The sequence below is a fragment of the Chelonoidis abingdonii genome, chromosome 4, assembly GCF_003597395.2.
Source record: "Chelonoidis abingdonii isolate Lonesome George chromosome 4, CheloAbing_2.0, whole genome shotgun sequence".
Lineage (NCBI taxonomy): Eukaryota > Metazoa > Chordata > Testudines > Testudinidae > Chelonoidis > Chelonoidis abingdonii.
In genome coordinates this window covers 131,488,672-131,506,935 of record NC_133772.1, presented here as the reverse complement: position 1 = coordinate 131,506,935, position 18,264 = coordinate 131,488,672, and positions in this window count along the sequence as shown.

Genomic DNA, 18,264 nt, shown 5'->3' with positions numbered 1-18,264 from the left:
CGCCCAGGCTGGGGAGCGCCTTGAAACAGCCTCACTGTGCTGCAGCCGCTGGGCGTCTGTCCTGGAGGAGGGGCCGGGGGCGCTTGCGAGGTTAATGACCACCCGCTGCCTTTAGTTACTAAACCTGTTGACAGCATGAAATCAATGGGAGGGGAGACAGAGTGAGAGAAAAGGGAAGCGATTCCTCGCCACTAGGGGTAGCTGTTGTCCGAAAGCTGAAACGTCCCCGCGCTGCTGCGGGTGGTGAAGGCAGAGTCCTTCTCGCCTCTTTGCAGAGCTGTGGCCGCCTCTCCAGTTGTAATCTTACATAACTCCTGCAGGCTCTTCCCTCTGCTGCAAAAAGCAGAAGCCTTGAGTTCACATTGACCAAGTAAGTCCACAGTGACAAGCAGGTGCCAGACTGGAGGTGAACTTGTGACCTGTTGGCTCTTCATTCTATCCACTCTGATCCCTCCGGGGTAATTTCCTGTCATTGAACATTACTGTCCTTTCTTATTTCCAGTACAGAAACGCCTAGCGGCTGCAATTGAGATCAGGGCCCTGCTATGCTAGGCAAGGTGCAAACATACACTAAGAGATGAGTCTTTGCCTCCAAAGAGCTTAGACCCATATCCTCAAAGATATTTAGGTTCCTAACTGCCATTGAAATGGGGCTGGACCTTATAACCTAAGCAGAAAGGAAATGCTATTTATCCCCATTTTACAGACAGGGAATGGAGGCCTGTGGCAGAACAGGGAATAGAGTTCAGAGTTCCTCAGTCTCAGTCTGGTGCCTTTATCTCATGACCATCTTTCTGAGAAAGCCTCCAAAAATCTAGACCTGTCCTGGTTATCTGGGTATATATCTGTCCCCCATGGCAGTAATATCTGAGCACTGCCATTATTGGGACAGTTAGACCATTTCTTGTCTATTTGATCTGGGCATCTTCTGGGTAAGAAATATGTATTATCAAATTTAATCTGAAGTGGTATGATGGGATTTGCTGCATGGAGTGAGGTCTGTAAAGTATGGAACTAGTTATATCAACATTGACTAAGTCAGGTTGAATGTCCACTTAAAAAGACCCCAAACAGACAGCGACAGCAAATAACATAATGCACAGGAAAAAAAACCCTTTCCATGATCAAGAGGAGTATGAATATAAACTTCTCGTGACAACTGGTGATGGAGCAAAAGACTTTAAATAGATGGGTGGAGTATTGTGTACTCTAAGGGATGAAGCATGGGATTCGTAGCCAGAAGCTCTGGATTCCATACCCAGCATTGCTAATGACTTGCTCTCACGTAGTATTCATGTCTAAGTATTCAAAAGTGTTCACTAATTCTGAATGCCTCTGTTGTATGATCAATTGAGATGTCTGGTGCCTGATTTTCAGCAGCGCTGAGGATCTGCAACTCACATTGACTTCAATGAACGTTTCTGAAAATTTGGCTGCATACATCTCTGCCTTAGGTTCACCATCTGTAAAATGGAGGTAATAACTCTTAACTACCTCACAGGAGTCTAGAAGGCTTAATGTTCACGTAAATTGTCTTGAGAACCATGGAGAAAGGCCCTATGAAAAGTATTATCCTCATTCTTCTTCTATTCCAGAATAGACTACAGTATTGCGAAATAATCTATCTGTGCCCTCAGTCCAGAGGCCAACTGTGGGTCATCCTTAATGTGTGACAACAGTGAGTGAAGTAATTCAGTGTTCTGTTATCCAAATGGAACTGCATTTTTATCTCCTTTTTACTAGGCACCTCATAAAGACATGTTAATGCACTAGGACTGTTCTTTGTCTTGAGCCTGGACTAATAACTTATAGTGCATGCCATGGTGCTCAGTACAGGGCAAATCACTGAACAGTTATTTACTGTATTGTTAAACTTATTGCTGAACTCCTCATGGGCCTCTTGCCACCTCTCAGTGCAGTTACACAATCTTCAAAATCACAAATTAAAGCTTCTAAACGAGCACGGCAACAAATTATGTTGGCTCTAAAGAAACCCCCAGCAAAAAAAGCTGGAACTCTCAAAACACTGCCTTCCAACTAGGCTGACAGACAAAAACCTGAGTAAACAGATGGGTCTTGCAACCTTGAACATCAACAAACTTTGCCCTGTCAAACCAATGGGAGAGACCCTGAGGCATCAAAATATGAAGTTTTATATAGATTCCTTGGTGGAAAAAGATTGGAAATTCAGTCTTAGTTTATGCTTTTGGAAATCCCTCACTCTCCATTCCATACAAACAACTTTGTTTTTCTTTTCAGTTTGAGAGGTACTTTTGAACTGTGGCTTCCTATTCAGGTGTGGATAACTACATTGGGCAGAGCACGTGGTGGAACAATTGCTGGCGTAGCCTGTGTTTGCACTCTTTTGCTATGGACTCCAAATACAATCTGGGGGCATAATTTCATACTGATATGAGGTTATATAAGATGGTGTCTAAATTCAACCCCCACTTGCAGCTAAATAGAGCTAGAAGGAGAGGGAAGAAGACCCCACCACACCTGACAGAGGACCTGAGAAGATTTGCATTCCTGGCATATTCAGACACCAAGGAGGACTTCCAGGGTAAATTGGCAACAGACCATTTTATAGATGCTCAGCTGGACTTGGTTTTGCAGATCAAGATGAGCAAAAGGAGCCCAAAGATGCACTGAGAAGCTATGGAATTTGCTACTGAACTTGAATCTTTCCTTGCAGAGGTGACTGGAAGAGGAAGCAGCTGCTAGTGAGGAAGAGGGAAGCTGAGTGCCATGAGCCCTAGGCTATAAGTATAGCTCTGAGTCAACTATGTATGAGGAAAAAGGTGTTTCTAATCTGGTTCATGAGCTTATTGAACAGTTGAAAAAACTGATAAATTTGGTCTGTAAAACAAGGTAAATTAGCAATCATGCAAAACTAAGGAAAATAAAATGCTAGTACTGTGGGGGAAAAAAGAATAATAAAAGAGACTATTGTAAATATAAGGTGGGCCAGAACAGAGCATCATAAGTATCTAATGAAAGCCTCTTTCCTAGCTTGGAAATGGGGGGACACCATGCTGAAGGGGCAAATCTTGGCAAGGACCAGCGCCATTTAAAAAAAAAATCTGGGCAGCTAAAGAACAATATTGGAAATTTGGCTATTGAGTGCATATAAATAAATGGAAATATCCTATTGCCTAGAGCTGGAAGGGACCTTGAAAGGTCATTGAGTCCAGCCCCCTGCCTTTACTAGCAGGACCAACTACTGATTTTTGCCCCAGATCCCTAAGTGGCCCCCTCAAGGCTTCAGCTCACAACCCTAGGTTTAACAGGCCACTGCTCAAACCACTGAGCTATCCCTCCCTCTCATTAGAAACTATGAAAAGTGTGGGTATAGTGGATGCTGGCTCAAACCTAAATTATTAAACCGGACATGCTAAAAAGCCTAGGGAATAGAGGATCCAAACTGAACCAACTAATTTGCCTCAAATAGAGACAATGACTAGGGAGTTATTTGGGAAAATTGGGTTTGAAAATTGGACCTCTGGAATTAGAGCAAGAAGTCTGGGTAGCCAAGATGGTGGATGAGCCGATAATTGTTTGGATTTTTTTTAAGGCTAATAACTTTGTAATAATTGCCAGGCTGGTGTCTTACAAATCCAGTCTGCAGAAATTTCCGTTAAAGAAGTAGCTCAGGTGAAACAAATGGTTTGTAGGCAGTTGGCTCACAGTGAACAAGTTTCCCTGCTTCCATGGGCAGAAGTCATTATAACAGTTACAAGGTATGGTAGCTTTCCAGAAAAAGGAAGATGGGCAGTGACTGAAACTTGTTTTGAGACCCAGGGTCTTGGGGGAACCTTAGCTGCTAAAACTGTTGTGGCGCTTAAACAGGAACAGATTCATTTGCTGAACGTTTCCAACAAGCAGCAAATAGTAATGAAGAGAACCATGGTTGCAAATTGTGAACCAGTTGATCTAGTAAATGCTGATATAGAAGAAAACTACAAGAGGCCAAGGGGTAAAGGTGAGCTCACAGAGTTCTGCTGGGGCTTGTCTACATGGAGCGGCAACATGCATGTCTTACAGACTGATTGGTCCATGTAGACCCTGTTGAGGTGTGCACTAAAAGTTCCCTAGTGCACTTTACATTGTGCTGTTTGAAACTAGGGAACTCAGTGTGCACCAGGGTCTGTGTGGACCAATTAGTGTGACACACATTAGGGTGCTTTAGAAATCACACCCCGGTAGTGTGCATTGCGGCACCGTGCAGACTAACCCTTGCACTTGTTCCGGCACAGTGGTGTACACTTAAATGGGGAACAGCAGAATGGTCTACAAGACTTTCTGATTAGGAATCAGGAGTTGTTCTCCCTGTCAAACAAAGGTATAGGTTGTAACTGTACTAGTCCAGCATAAGTCTGATAGTAGGGGAAAACAACCCAATAAACAGTAACCAGTGGCAAAGAGGACAGAGGCATTAGAGGCCATTGAGGAAATGTATTAGGAAAGCATAAATGAGCCTTCAACCACTCTTGGGCCTTATCCATAATTCCAGTTAAGGAAAAGGATGGCAGCCCCAGATTCTGTGCGGACTATCGAAAACTAAATGAAGTCACTTGGATTCTTATCCCTCAGCACAAATAGATGATATTCTGAATGATGTAGCACATTCAATCTGGGTTTCTACACTGGATCTTAAAAGTGGATATTGGCAAGTGGAAGTGGATACAAAGGACAGGAAAAACTGCTTCCACAGAAAAGCAAGGTCTGTGGCAATTTTAAGTGATGGCTTTTGCCTTGTGCAATGCACTAGCCACATGTGAGAGGGATTCCATGGCTTGCCCCTCTCAGCCTGTCTCTTATACCTAGATTATATCTTGGTGCATGCTAAAACCTTTGCATAAGAACTGGTACACTTACAAGTAGCCTAGGATAAGCTGAAGGATGCCAATCTGAAATTAAACCCAACTACGTGAGAGTTGTTTCCGAAAGAGGTCCTTTACCTTGGGCACACAATTAGTGAGGAGAGAATTTCCACTGTAGAAAAGCTTTACAGAGCTGGCGGACTCCCTAGACACACACAAATGTGTAGCACTTGTAGGACTCTGCTCCCGCTACAGAAGGTTTATTTGTGGGTTTGCTAATATTACAAAACCATTGCTTAGGGTGGGTAAGAAATGGAAATCATTTCAGTGGTCAGCAGAGTGTGATGCAGCATTTTCAGAGTTGAAAAAGGCTCTAGTGGCTGCACCTGTCTTGGTCTACCAATGTTTCAAAACCCCTTTCGTGTTGGGCACAGTACTGACACAAGGACACAGAGGGCTTGAGAGGTGGTGGCTTTTAGAGCAAAAGTCTAAGTTCTCATGAAAGAAATTATCCCACCACCCTAAAAGAACTCCTAGTAGTGGTTAAATATATAGAACATTTTCATCACTTATTTATATGGGAGGAAGTTTATGGTTAGAACAAACCATACTTTCCTGCAGTGGCTGTTTAGATTCAGGAATCCTGAGGCACAACGTGCCAGGTGGTTGGAAAAATTGCAGTGCTCTGATTTCACAATTACGCACAGGCCTGGGCAAAAGCACATAGTAATGCTGATGCCTTGTTGGGTGTGATAATTGCAAACACTGCCCTGACCAGGGGAGCAAAGTATTAGTTGCTCGCGTGAATGAGTGTGCTCAGAAGAGATGGCTTTTTCCTCTCTTCACATAATATGCAGAAGTGCAAATGTTCCTACTTCATCCACTGGAACAACAGGAGTGGGGTTGCAGGAATGCACTCCAGAACTAAAAGTTTCCTAAAGAGCAGATCAGATCCTGATATCAGAATAGTATGTGATTGGAAAATCAGCTGGCAAACACAGTCACCCTGGAAAGTTGTCACCTTGCTACACCACAGAAAAAGATTTCTGGTCACAGTGGGAAAGCTTGGATTGGAAGATGGAATGTTCTATAATAGATGGGAGAAACTAGCCAGAGGGATACAGATACCAGCTGGTATCTGTATCAGATACACTGAAAAAGGCGGTTCTGATGTTATGTCATGATTTTAAAACTGCTGGATATTTTGGAGTTACAAAAACCTTAGCCAAGTGAAGGGAGAATTTCTATTGGGTAAAATGCAGAATATTGGTGCAGGAAATATGCTTCAAAGAAGGGTCTCCCTAAGACAGGGAGAACTCCTTTGCAGCAGTGACTCATGGGAGCACGAGTAGAGCATATTCCCACTGATGTGCGTTGGGTCTTTGCCTGAGACAGAGAGGGGCAATCAATATTTGCTGGTAGCTATGGACTATTTCACAAAATGGCCTGAGGCTTACCCAATAAGAAGTCAAAAGGCTGTGACAGGGATCCTTGTGAATGAATTCTTCACCAGACTTGGGGGCTGAGGGAGTTACACACCAATCAAAGGAGAAACTTTGAATCTAAAATATTTCACCAGGCTTGTGGTATTCTACGAGTCCACACAACTTGCAGCACCGCATCACACCCACAGTCTGATGGGATGGTGGAAAGATTCAATAGAACACTGTGAGTTCAGCTGGCTACCTTTGTAGTATGGTACCAGAGCCTTTTATATTAAATGCAACATTATTCACAATTTCTGTTACATTTATGTGCCTTCAGTCTGTTAAGCCAAACTGATGTAGTTGCTAAGGGCTAAACCCTGCTGTTAGAACTAGAGCCTATATTTCTTTTGAACGTATAAAGACTCCTATCAAGGAAAACTCTTGTATCTTCCCAATCCTCAGCATTGGAGATCTCAGAGAATACATTATTCTAAATGTTGTACAATACAATAGCACATTTGGGTATGGATGACTTTCACCCATCTACATGTGGTCTATGATCTACAGTCACTAATGTTGTGTGTGTGTGTGTGTGTGTATATACATTTAAATGTATAATTATACATATGTGTGTGTCTACATTTTAAATTTTCTTTTTCCCCTTTTGAGGTTTTTTGTTCTAGTTTTTCTTAATTTAGTAAATTTAATTTCTAGCCTTGTGGTAAAGTTTGTTTTTTTTTACCAGCTGCTACAAAATAAATTCAGCAACTTATAAAAACAAAACCTCAAAAAGCTAAAATTAAAAACATCAGTTCTGCTTTGATCTAGAGGATGTGTTGAAATGATATATTTACATGTTTATTTTCTATTTTCTAATTCCCAGTGCAAAAGCATATAAAACTTCCCACATCTCATATCTTTTTAGTTACATGTAGTTAATGTGTTAGGACAGAAAATGCAAAGAGATGGGAAAGACTTGTATTAATCTCATTGAACTTGGATGAGACCTAAATCTGCAAATAAATAATTTCTCCTTCCATAAATGGCTACTCATCCCAAGTAACTACAGTGGAGCAATTACTCCTAGTTAGTACAGGTCTTGCTGCCCTTTGACCAGTGTCTCAGATCATCTTAGTTCACCTAACATTTTTTTCCCTACGTTGGGTTTTAATATAATCTTAGCTGGCCCTGTATGTGTTGTATCCTCTGCTATTAATTCCACTTCTCTGAAGTGTGATAAAAGCTGGAATAATGTTTTTATTGTTCTGCACACCATCTTAAGGGACAGAGAAGGAAGAGGGCTCTTCAGAAATGGATTATATTAACTCATGCCCCAAACAGAGAAACACGTTTTTGGGAGGTGGAGGGGGAAATGTAGAATATCTAGGCTTCCTCCCTGCCCACATGCTCCTCTCTCCTTAAATAATACCCTGTTTGGCACTCAAACCACTAATATAATGCATAGTGCTTGAGAGATTGTAAAGAACAGTAGATAGAACACTGATTCTATGGGGTGCAATAACTGTATTGATTCAAATGCTATCAGTCTCCTATTAGAACTCTGCAGTGGAGAACTCATGAGAAGATTTGGCCCTAAGGTGATACCATATAACTGTAGCCTTCAGAGTGGTTTGCTCCTTAGCAAAGGCAGCAGCCTAGTCCAGAAATTGAACTCCATGGACCTGAACTTAACCTGCAGCTTTATACAGACTGAATACAGATCAAGTACTTGGGGATGGACAGTGCTAGTCTCTCTACCTTTTTCACAGTGACTTCAGGCATGATACAGAAAGATGACTTTTTCTAGGAATGAGACTCACTATTTGCTTAGATCTAGACCTCTTCTGAGAAAACTATGGCAAATTATACCAAACTCTCTGCTGTACAGAAGTTTTATAACAGGAGTTAGTGTTTTCAATGGCTACAGAGCTCAATCAATTAATATCATTCAGAAGAATGAAAACAGACAACATATGTGCCTGATGGAAATAAGATTAGTTCTTCTTCTTTTAAACTGCAGCTCCTAAATATTGTGATGGCAACAATATCTTGTCAAGATTCAGTCAAGTGGCTGTTGTCCCATAGAAGACTTGACTTGTGAATTGGCAAACTGGGTCCCAGCTCTGTTGGTGGAAGATGATCAGCACACTGCTGAACATCTTCTGCTGTGGGAAGTTTCATCACTGTATGTCACTCTTTGTTTAGTGCTGATTCTCGGGCCACAAATACTATATAGGCAGAGCTCCTATTGACTTAAGTGTAGTCAGGATTTCACCCATGCTGCGTAGTGAGATAACAGGACCCAAAAAGGGATGAAGAATCAGAAAATTGTTGTTTCACTTTGCTGCATTTGGGAAGTGTAATAGAGATTACCACATTTTGTAATGTCTTTAGAAAAATAAAACCTTGAAACCTTGAATTGTCCAGACTGTGATGCGCTCCTCATCTGAAATGAACATGGATGTTTCTGTTTTCAGTCTGTAGCTGACTAGAGGAGTGGTAAAGCAGCATTAAAGCAAATGTCTATTCAAGAAGAAATCTTTCGGAATTACGAGTAGAATAATCTTTTGCAAGGTGACCTTCACTTCTTAGAATGTAAAGATTTTACCCAGCAATGGTTTAACATTTTTTGAATAATCTGTGAAACTGAAGCATGAATAGTTTAACAAGACTGTCGGAGTTCACTATGCAGTAGAGAGGCAGGAATGTGAGACTGCTTTAAAACATGGAACTGAGTTGAGTAGGCTACTGAGCTTTTAAGTGTTTTTATCAGCCCAAAGCCAGAAACAACACTAAAACTCATATTACACACACAATATGCCTTACTTCTGTGAAAATGATCATTTTAAGTAAGATGGAACTGCGTTAAACAAATGGCCTTCTCAACATAAATCTAGAATGCATTATATTGTCTGCATTATTACCAACGCTTCAAATAATTTGCTCATTTCAGGACTTTTCTTTGAACATAAGTGTTTGTGCAGTTTTCCAGAGATTTTTTTTCCTGGCATTTGCACCATAACTCCATTATTTTTAGCCATATAAAATGCTATTATGCAACATCTGAAATTTGTTTCTTTCAGATCTTGGTGATTTATAAATCTTAATTTCCAGGATACTCCCTTGAAGTTACCTTTTCTTCATGGCTGTAGGATTTCTCTTCCCAGACCTTTGGTGTTTATTTTTACCATTTCTGTGGTTAGGGTTTGGCAATGTTGTATTCTACTAATAACAAAACATAACATAAAAATTGGAAGAAACATACCTCTTAATCTCCTAATTTAATGCAACTGAAAGCCTTTGTTAATCAATAATAGAGAGAATTATAGCTAGTTTCTGGACAAGTTTGACACAATATAAAAATAGACTGTTGCAGCCAGATAGACTCTGACAAACGTGAACTATTCAACTGAAGAATAGCATGTAATTCTTTATTTGATCCAAAATAGATGCAATTTGCTTATTTTAAATTGTAATACAGTATTTCTTTCTAAACTATTGCCCAGAAAGACTTGGAAGTGGTAGTCTGTTAGTTTGGACAAGTATAGATTGTTTATATGGAACATTTTAATTGACATAAAAATTGTGTAAACCCAATAGCTCCTCTGTTCTTGGATGAAGAGAAGATCTTTGGCATGACAGGGAGTTGAATTTGTTCTATAATTTTTTCTGTTAGGCAGGAAACTGCACATAGTTTAATGCTCAGATGAAATTTCTCAGCATCTTACATGATCATTACATTTTCCCTATAAGTGGAAAATTCTACTTTATACTATCATATATCCACTATTGATTTAAAATCACATCTACTGCTGATCTTTGCACTTTTCTTATGTTTTGATTTATCTTTGTTGTTTATTTAGTTAGGCTATGCAGACAGGGAATTAAGCTTATCTTAGTGATTAAAATGGTCTTTTGAAAATGATGCATTTTACAGTTTAATTTGTTTACATAGAACTCTTTCCATTTTGTATTCCTTAGAACCAAAAGAGAAATAAAGCAAAAATCCTATTGACTTCAGTGGGGTTAGGATGTCACCCAGTTAGGTTAGTTTAACAGCTAGTTTAAGAGTATTTGGTTAGTTTAATAGCTCAGGTTGATTTGTGAGGTTTGCTTCTATACCTTTTTGTTTTTAGAGGCATAATAGTTATCTACTCTGTGAACTTCAAGGGTATTCTTAAACTAAACAGTACAGTATCTTTACAGGGGAAAATGTGATAGGTATAACTATATGATATAGCCCACCATTTTCTCCTGAAGCTCTGTAGGAAAATCTAGCAAAGATGAAGTGTGTACTTCAAACTCATATTAAATTTTGGATTCTGTTTCAGTCTTCTTTGGGGATGAATTACTGTGGATGCTTAGAGTGGGTCCAGTACCTCTGCAAACTTTAATTTAAGGGAAGCTGATTGAATTTGAATATTAATGCCTACAAAAACAAGAAATCCCTCTATATTCACTACTGTTTCTTTTCCCAATTAATTATATGGGAATGTTAGTCCTTTGCTGCTAGTTATTACCTGAAACCTAATTTAAATCCCTTGAAATAAGAACACAGTATTTATTTAGCATAGGCATTCTGTAGAATAGCTTTATGGAATAATATATGCATAAAGCTAGAAAAGTTGAACATTAAATTGAAGAAAATCAAATTATTGCAAGTCCACCCCAAAAAGGGCAGCTGTTTCAAATACCTGGATTTAATACATACTGAGGGAACATTTTCACAAATGATGATGTATTTGGAGAAACTGGCATTTTCTTTATCTAATTTTAATTGGTGTTGTGCACCAGTTGAGCCAAAAACAAATGGAAAAACAACCACAAACCCCAGGAATTGAAATAGCAGCGTAGTAACTGAAATGGAGAAAGTGAAAACCACTCAGAGGTAAGGCTCTGAATTCCTCCTTAGCTCACCCCTCTGCTGCTGCATGCTCTCGCTGCTTCCATCCTGCATTAATACTGGTTTAACAATCTCTGACATCGGGCTGCCAATGGAAGCAGCTGTCCCTTTTCAGCAGGAAAATAACTGCCAGCAGCAGGCTCAGAGAGGCTGATTTTAATTAAAATTCTGATTTCAAATATAATTCAGTTTGTTGTCCGTTACCAAAGGAGTTTTGCAGGATGGGATCTAACGGGACACCATGTTAACCAGAACAGGAACCACATTTATTTAATAATCTCTGGGCCCTACTAATCATGAGGAACAGATCCTCAGTGGGTGTAAATTGTCAGATTGTCAATTTACACCCACTGAGGATTTGCCCACAGGTGACTAGAAAGCTATATTTAAAGCATAATATCCTTTAATTGACTAAAGTGGCTTTTAAGGTCATGCAACAGGTTTACAGTAAAATTATTTTGCTGTTCATCATATTTTTGGTATTAGATTATTAGTACAGGCTGATATTTCAGCATGCTTTATTTCTACAGTCAGGACTATGCAGCCATATAAAGTCCATTGTAAACCTATTTTTTTTATGTACAGTAGATCCCAATAAAATCTTGTCCTTTCCCCACATCTCTTCGAGGTAGTGCCAGTGAGGTAGGGGAACTAGGACCTGATCCAAAGACCACTGAAGTCAATGGCCTGGTCTACACTATGCGTTTAAACCGAATTTAGCAGCATTAAACCGATTTAATCCTGTACCTGTCCACACAACGAGGCCCTTTATATCGATATAAAGGGCTCTTAAAACTGGTTTCTGTATTCCTCCCCGACGAGAGGAGTAGTGCTGAAATCGGTATTGCCATGTCGGATTAGGGTTAGTGTGGCCAAATCGACGGTATTGGCCTCCGGGCGGTATCCCACAGTGCACCATTGTGACCGCTCTGGAAAGCAATCTGAACTCGGATGCACTGGCCAGGTAGACAGGAAAAGCCCCGCGAACTTTTGAATTTCATTTCCTGTTTGCCCAGCGTGGAGCTCTGATCAGCATGGGTGGCGATGCAGTCCCAAATCCAAAAAGAGCTCCAGCATGGACCGTACGGGAGAGATACTGGATCTGATCGCTGTATGGGGAGACAAATCTGTTCTATCAGAGCTCCGTTACAGAAGACGAAATGACAAAGCATTTGAAAAAAATCTCCAGGCTATGATAGACAGAGGCCACAGCACAGCACAGTGCTGTGTGACAAGCGTAACGGAAAGCCAAAGAATCAAATGGACGCTCATGGAGGGAGGGAGGGGGGACTGAGGACTCCAGCTATCCCACAGTCCCCGCAGTCTCCGAAAAGCATTTGCATTCTTGGCTGAGCTCCCAATGCCTGAAGGGTCAAAAACATTGTCCGGGGTGGTTCAGGGTATATCTCGTCAATTTACCCCCCCCCCCCCCATGAAAGAAAAGGGAAAAAAAATCGTTTCTTGCCTTTTTTCAATGTCACCGTATGTCTACTGCATGCTGCTGGTAGACGCGGTGCTGCGGCGCTGAACAGCAGCATCCCCTCCCCTCCTTTCCTGATGGCAGATGGTACAAAATGGACTGGAAAACCTCATCATCAGCCCGTGAGTGCTCCTGGCTGGCCTCGGTGAGGTCGGCCGGGGGCGCCTGGGTAAAAATGGGAATGACTCCCTGTCATTCCCAGGCAGATGGTACAAAATGGCTGGTAACCGTCCTCATCATAGCAACTGGAGGCTGAGCTCCATCAGCCCCCCCCCCCCCCCCTTTCATGTCTAAAGAAAAGATTCTGTACTCCTGGACTATCATAGCAGCGGGAGGCTGCCTCCTCTCCCCCCCACCCTTTAATGTCCTGCCTGGACTATCATAGCAGCTGGAGGCTGCCTCCCCCTCATTTTATCTCACTAAAAAGTCAGTGTTTCTTATTCCTGCATTCTTTATTACTTCATCACACAAATGGGGGACACTGCCACGGTAGCCCAGGAGGGTTGGGGGAGGAGGGAAGCAACGGGTGGGGTTGTTGCAGGGGCCCCCTAGAATGGCATGCAGCTCATCATTTCTGCGGGATCTCTGGGGCTCTGACCCGGAGCGGCTGTGCTCTCTGGTTCTCTAGTACACTTGCCCCATATTCTAGGCAGGACTGACTCTATTTTAGACAAAACATAAAGAAGGGAATGACCCGGGAGTCATTCCATTTTTGTCCATGCGCCCCGCCGACCTCAGCGAGGCCAGCCAGGAGCACCCATGACAGCAGCAGACGGTACAAAATGATTGATAACCGTCATCTCATCGCCAATTTAATTGCAATGGTACAAAATGCATAACCATCATCAGCCAATTTACAATGGCAGACTGCAATAGGGATGGTAACCATCTCTGCTACCTTGCAAAGGCAAATGAATGCTGCTGTGTAGCACTGCAGTACCGCCTCTGTCAGCAGCATCCAGTACACATACGGTGACAGTGACAAAAGGCAAAACAGGCTCCATGGTTGCCATGCTATGGCGTCTGCCAGGGCAATCCAGGGAAAAAAAGGGCGCGAAATGATTGTCTGCCGTTGCTTTCACAGAGGAAGGATTGAGTGATGACATTTACCCAGAATCACCCGCAACACTGTTTTTGCACCATCATGCATTGGGATCTCAACTCAGAATTCCAATGGATGGGGGAGACTGCGGGAACTATGGGATAGCTACCGGATAGCTACCTACAGTGCAACACTCCAGAAATCGACGCTAGCCTCGGTACATTGACGCACACCACCAAATTAATGTGCTTAGTGTGGCCATGTGCACTCGACTTTATACAATCTGTTTTACAAACCGGTTTATGTAAAATCGGAATAATCCCGTAGTGTGGACATACCCAATGGGACATTTTCCTTTTATTTCTGTGGTGGATCAGGCCCTGGTACAGTTCTGTGGGGCAAGGAGCATCTCGCAGAATTGTGTCATGTGTGATTTCATCTGCCCCACTCTGTCTGGTCCAGGGCAAGTGGATCAATGACTGATATATCCTAATCCCTTTGGATTCATTGGCAAAATTACTGTTGATTTCAGCTGGAGAATAATTGGGCCTGATTCTGTGAACACTTGCTAGTGGGCATAGCACTTATTACTGACAGAGTCCCATCTTGCTATCTTGGACTCCACACTCTTAGCATTCATTATAACCCCCCTCTTCCTCCCAAACAGTATAAGACTCTAGCAAACCAACATTCCCAAATGGCACCTGGCAGTAGGGTGACCAGACAGCAAGTGTGAAAAATCGGGACAGAGGGTGGGGGGTAATAGGAGCCTATATAAGAAAAAGACCCAAATATTGGGACTGTCCCTATAAAATTGGGACATCTGGTCACCCTACTTGTCAGCAGCTATAACCTGGCCACTCCCTGTGACCCACAAGATGCAGAGATTTCACTCCATAAGAAGTTCTGCCTCAAGTGATCCAACGGACAGTTGTCTTAGTGATCCCTGATTGGCTCCTTGTTAATGTATAAACCCATGGAGCATACCAGGAAATGTCCAGGCACCAATATGAATCTCTAGCAAGCTGCCATGACCACTCTGCTTCTGCACTCCCAGTACTGATATCAGTTATAACTGGGACTCCTAACTGAGCCCCTGAACCCCAGCACTGGTCTTGATACCTGGTATTTATCTTCAGCCTGATTCCGACTTTGGATTTGAGTTTCAACTTGATTCTTGACTCTGATACCAACTGTAACCCTTGGCTTCGGTTCCTGATTCCCAAGGTCCTGCTACTAGTTCTGTCTATCTTCACCCAGAATCCTGACAAAGGTACACAATCATATTTGGAACAGCTGTATGATCTCCTTTGAGTAGCCTCTCATGTTGATGATCCATATGGGTGCTGCTTATTTTGTGGGTGGAACTTGAAAAGTACTACCACCACCAGTTATCCTCTCTCCCGCAGTTCAACCCACGGCAAATAGATGATGAAAGCAGAACACTTGACAGAGGGAGGCAGTGTTGGTACCAGAATTTTATGAAGCTATTCTGAGGAAATGTGAAACTTGCTCAGATTTTTAATCATTCAGGGAAGGGCTCTATCAAAGATCTCTACTTTACACTGCTTCTAAGAGGTGTCCCTTTAAGGATTTTCTTTAGTTTGGATATAGTGGGTTATTTTTTCTCTGGGGCTTGAGGGAAGATGATGTAATTGATTAAACTCCTTAGACGTCAGCTATGGTACTGAAGCACACCAAAATTACCCATTATGAATCTTTTCATCACATACTGTACTGGAATAAATGCTTCCACTATCATGCGAATTGGGAAGACTCATTTACATTGCTCCTCCTGAAAGGTTTGCACACCCACACCAAGTACTTTGTTACATTTGAGCAATGTTGACTTTGTTATTTCCTTACACTAAAAGCAAGAAATCATAAGCAAGGCAACAAAGATATAGACCAGTCACATCCAGCCAGTTTCATAGTGTTAGCTGGTAAGTGTGATGACTCTCCTCAGCTAGTTACCCTCCCTAACATGCTCACTTTCAGTTCAACAATACCACTGACTTCAGAATCCAACCCAAATAACTGAAAAAATCACATGGCAGCACTCACCCTTGATTTCTAGCCATTAACTTGCTGCTTTGTTGTATAACATACTGTTAGTTTACATATGAATCTGTATGCATCTGTACAATTCAGTGGGTAAGATTTAATTTAGTAGTTGTAAGGGACTGCGGAAGATTTTGTTACGGTGGTTTAGCTAAGGCTGTTCGCCTTCTCAAGGACAGGTTATTAGAGGTTGCTGTGTACTAGCATATGCTGTTTGTAGCCGGTTGGAACCTCTTAGCCTGGGAAGCCCGGCGTGTTTGGAAAAGCCTGGCCCTTTGCCATAAGAGAGAGCCCAGTTGTGGGAAAGCTCCCACATGCCTATGTATGAGCTGTTTTACATGCTATTAGCATAAGGTTATATTTATTAGAATTTGTTTTGCTGCCTTGGACTCGTTCCCCGCTTTGAGTTAGCAACGTGCAGAGTCCCCGTTGCGGGTGTGTTTTCTTTACCTTCATTAAAGCCATATCACTCACTGTGTGTGTGTGTGTGTCTCGTCCCTGCAGAGCACTTAGGCACGTAACAGTAGTGTATACAGTACAGTTGACTTTTTGAGGAAGTCGGTAGTAAGTACATGGTAGAAACTTGTATTTTTGAACAGGTAAGAAGTTTTGAATTTTTCTCTAGTGTATGTTATATACAGGTGCCAGCTAGTAATTTTAAGTTGATAAATGTCATTGAAAGATTAAACAACATAACACTAGAGTGCAGGGGTTAAGGTTGAATGTCACAATGTGATTTTCAGCTCTTTGTGTGCATTAATGATGATGGTATTATTGAATTGAAAGGGAAATTACTGTCCACACCATGTAAGCTCAGTTTTGTTGGTTAGTGTGTGGATGGAACCAAGCCAACTGTGCCTCTCTGATTTGGGCAAGACTGAGAAGTGCTGGGCACACAGCCTCTGCTTTTCTCTCTGTGCCTGGGGAGATTATGGAGACAGGTGTATGTGGGAGCAGGGTTTTAACTTCCTCTTATGCTCCTGTGTGACACTGTAAGAGTTGGCCACGATCCAACCCATTGTTAGGCTAAAAGTGCCAAAAACATGAACAGAAGTACAACATGTAACTTTTATCTTTAGTAAACCAAATATTTTTTCAATGGGGAAAATACAGCACATTGCATATGCTTAGATTAAATAAAATAGTTAATGTGACTCACTAGTACAGTATAACCTTGATCATCTGAATGTCATGGGAGACATTGAGTATGCCCTGGCAGTCAAGGTTTTGGCTGAGTGGAATTTTCAAGGCAATAGATGCGGGGGGAGATGACCTTGTTTTGGATTACAAGAAGTCTTGAATCAGAAAGGTTTGAATTAACTGAGCCTGTGTTGTGAATATTGTGTCAAAGATTGCTGAAATGAATGCACCAAAGTCAAACAATGATGTTCTTCAGTGTATATCTTTTCAGAAGAGTTCATGTTTTTCACTTAAAAGAATCCATTGTTGTAAAGCATATTCACTTTCTGTGCTTGCTTTCTTCATCTGGGCTGTCTGTGCTTCATTACTGATTATTGACATAATTTATAGCTTCAGTAACATCTGAATCTATATCTTTGAATCTAGTTACATGTTTCTCTGCTCATATTCAATACTTTTTCCACAGCTGAGTTTTCCCATACTGTGCTGTAAGTGGGCTTCTACTGTGACCTGTAGGGAGAGACCAGAGGGGACAGAAAGATAGTTCATTCATGTGGATGCAGTCCTTGGCCTCTTTGCTGAGACTCCTGCCAAGTGTTATAGCTGTGTTGGTTGTTTCTGTTGTGTATACTTGCTGACTAGGGACTTCACTGAGATGGTCGATGCATGTCACTCAATAGCCACTATGTAGTAATGAATTTTGATTGTTACTAATGTGAGACAATACAAATTAGTGACCTAATGGTGCATTTGCTTTTGTAGACAGTGATGTCATCCATTGGAGAATGGTTTCTATTTTACTGTGTCTTAATACATTATCATTTAATTAAAAGTGGTCAAGAGGAATAGCCACACAGATTGTGTAATCTTGCCATTTAATTTTTGTCTACATCCATTTTAGTACATTTACTTGTCCATTATCTGCCCACTTATTATTTCTGCAATTAATGCCCCTTAAAATATTGCATTTTTTATTAATGTCAAAAGATAAGATGAATTGATAAAAGCATGAGTGAAGTACAATGTTATCAGAAGTCTTACAGTTATAAATTAACTGCATATATGAGGGTGCTTTGAAGTATTTCTTGTAAATTATTATTCTTAATGTGTAGGTATTATTCCTGTTTAATTTTTGGTTGACGATTTGGTTTTATTATTGTATACTCCATTGTTAACAACAGATGATCTTGTTGCCAATTGGCTACTATTCTTTCCATTTTCAGTATGTCCCTTATTTTCAGATGCCATCATTTAGCTGAAGGGCTTGATTAATTTAACCACAGTATAAAGATTCATTTCTTTGCTGTAGTGATCACAATTCCCAACAGATAACTTTCTTTTGTTGTCTTACTGGGGTTTCCAAGAGGGCTCCCAGAAATTTTCAGAGA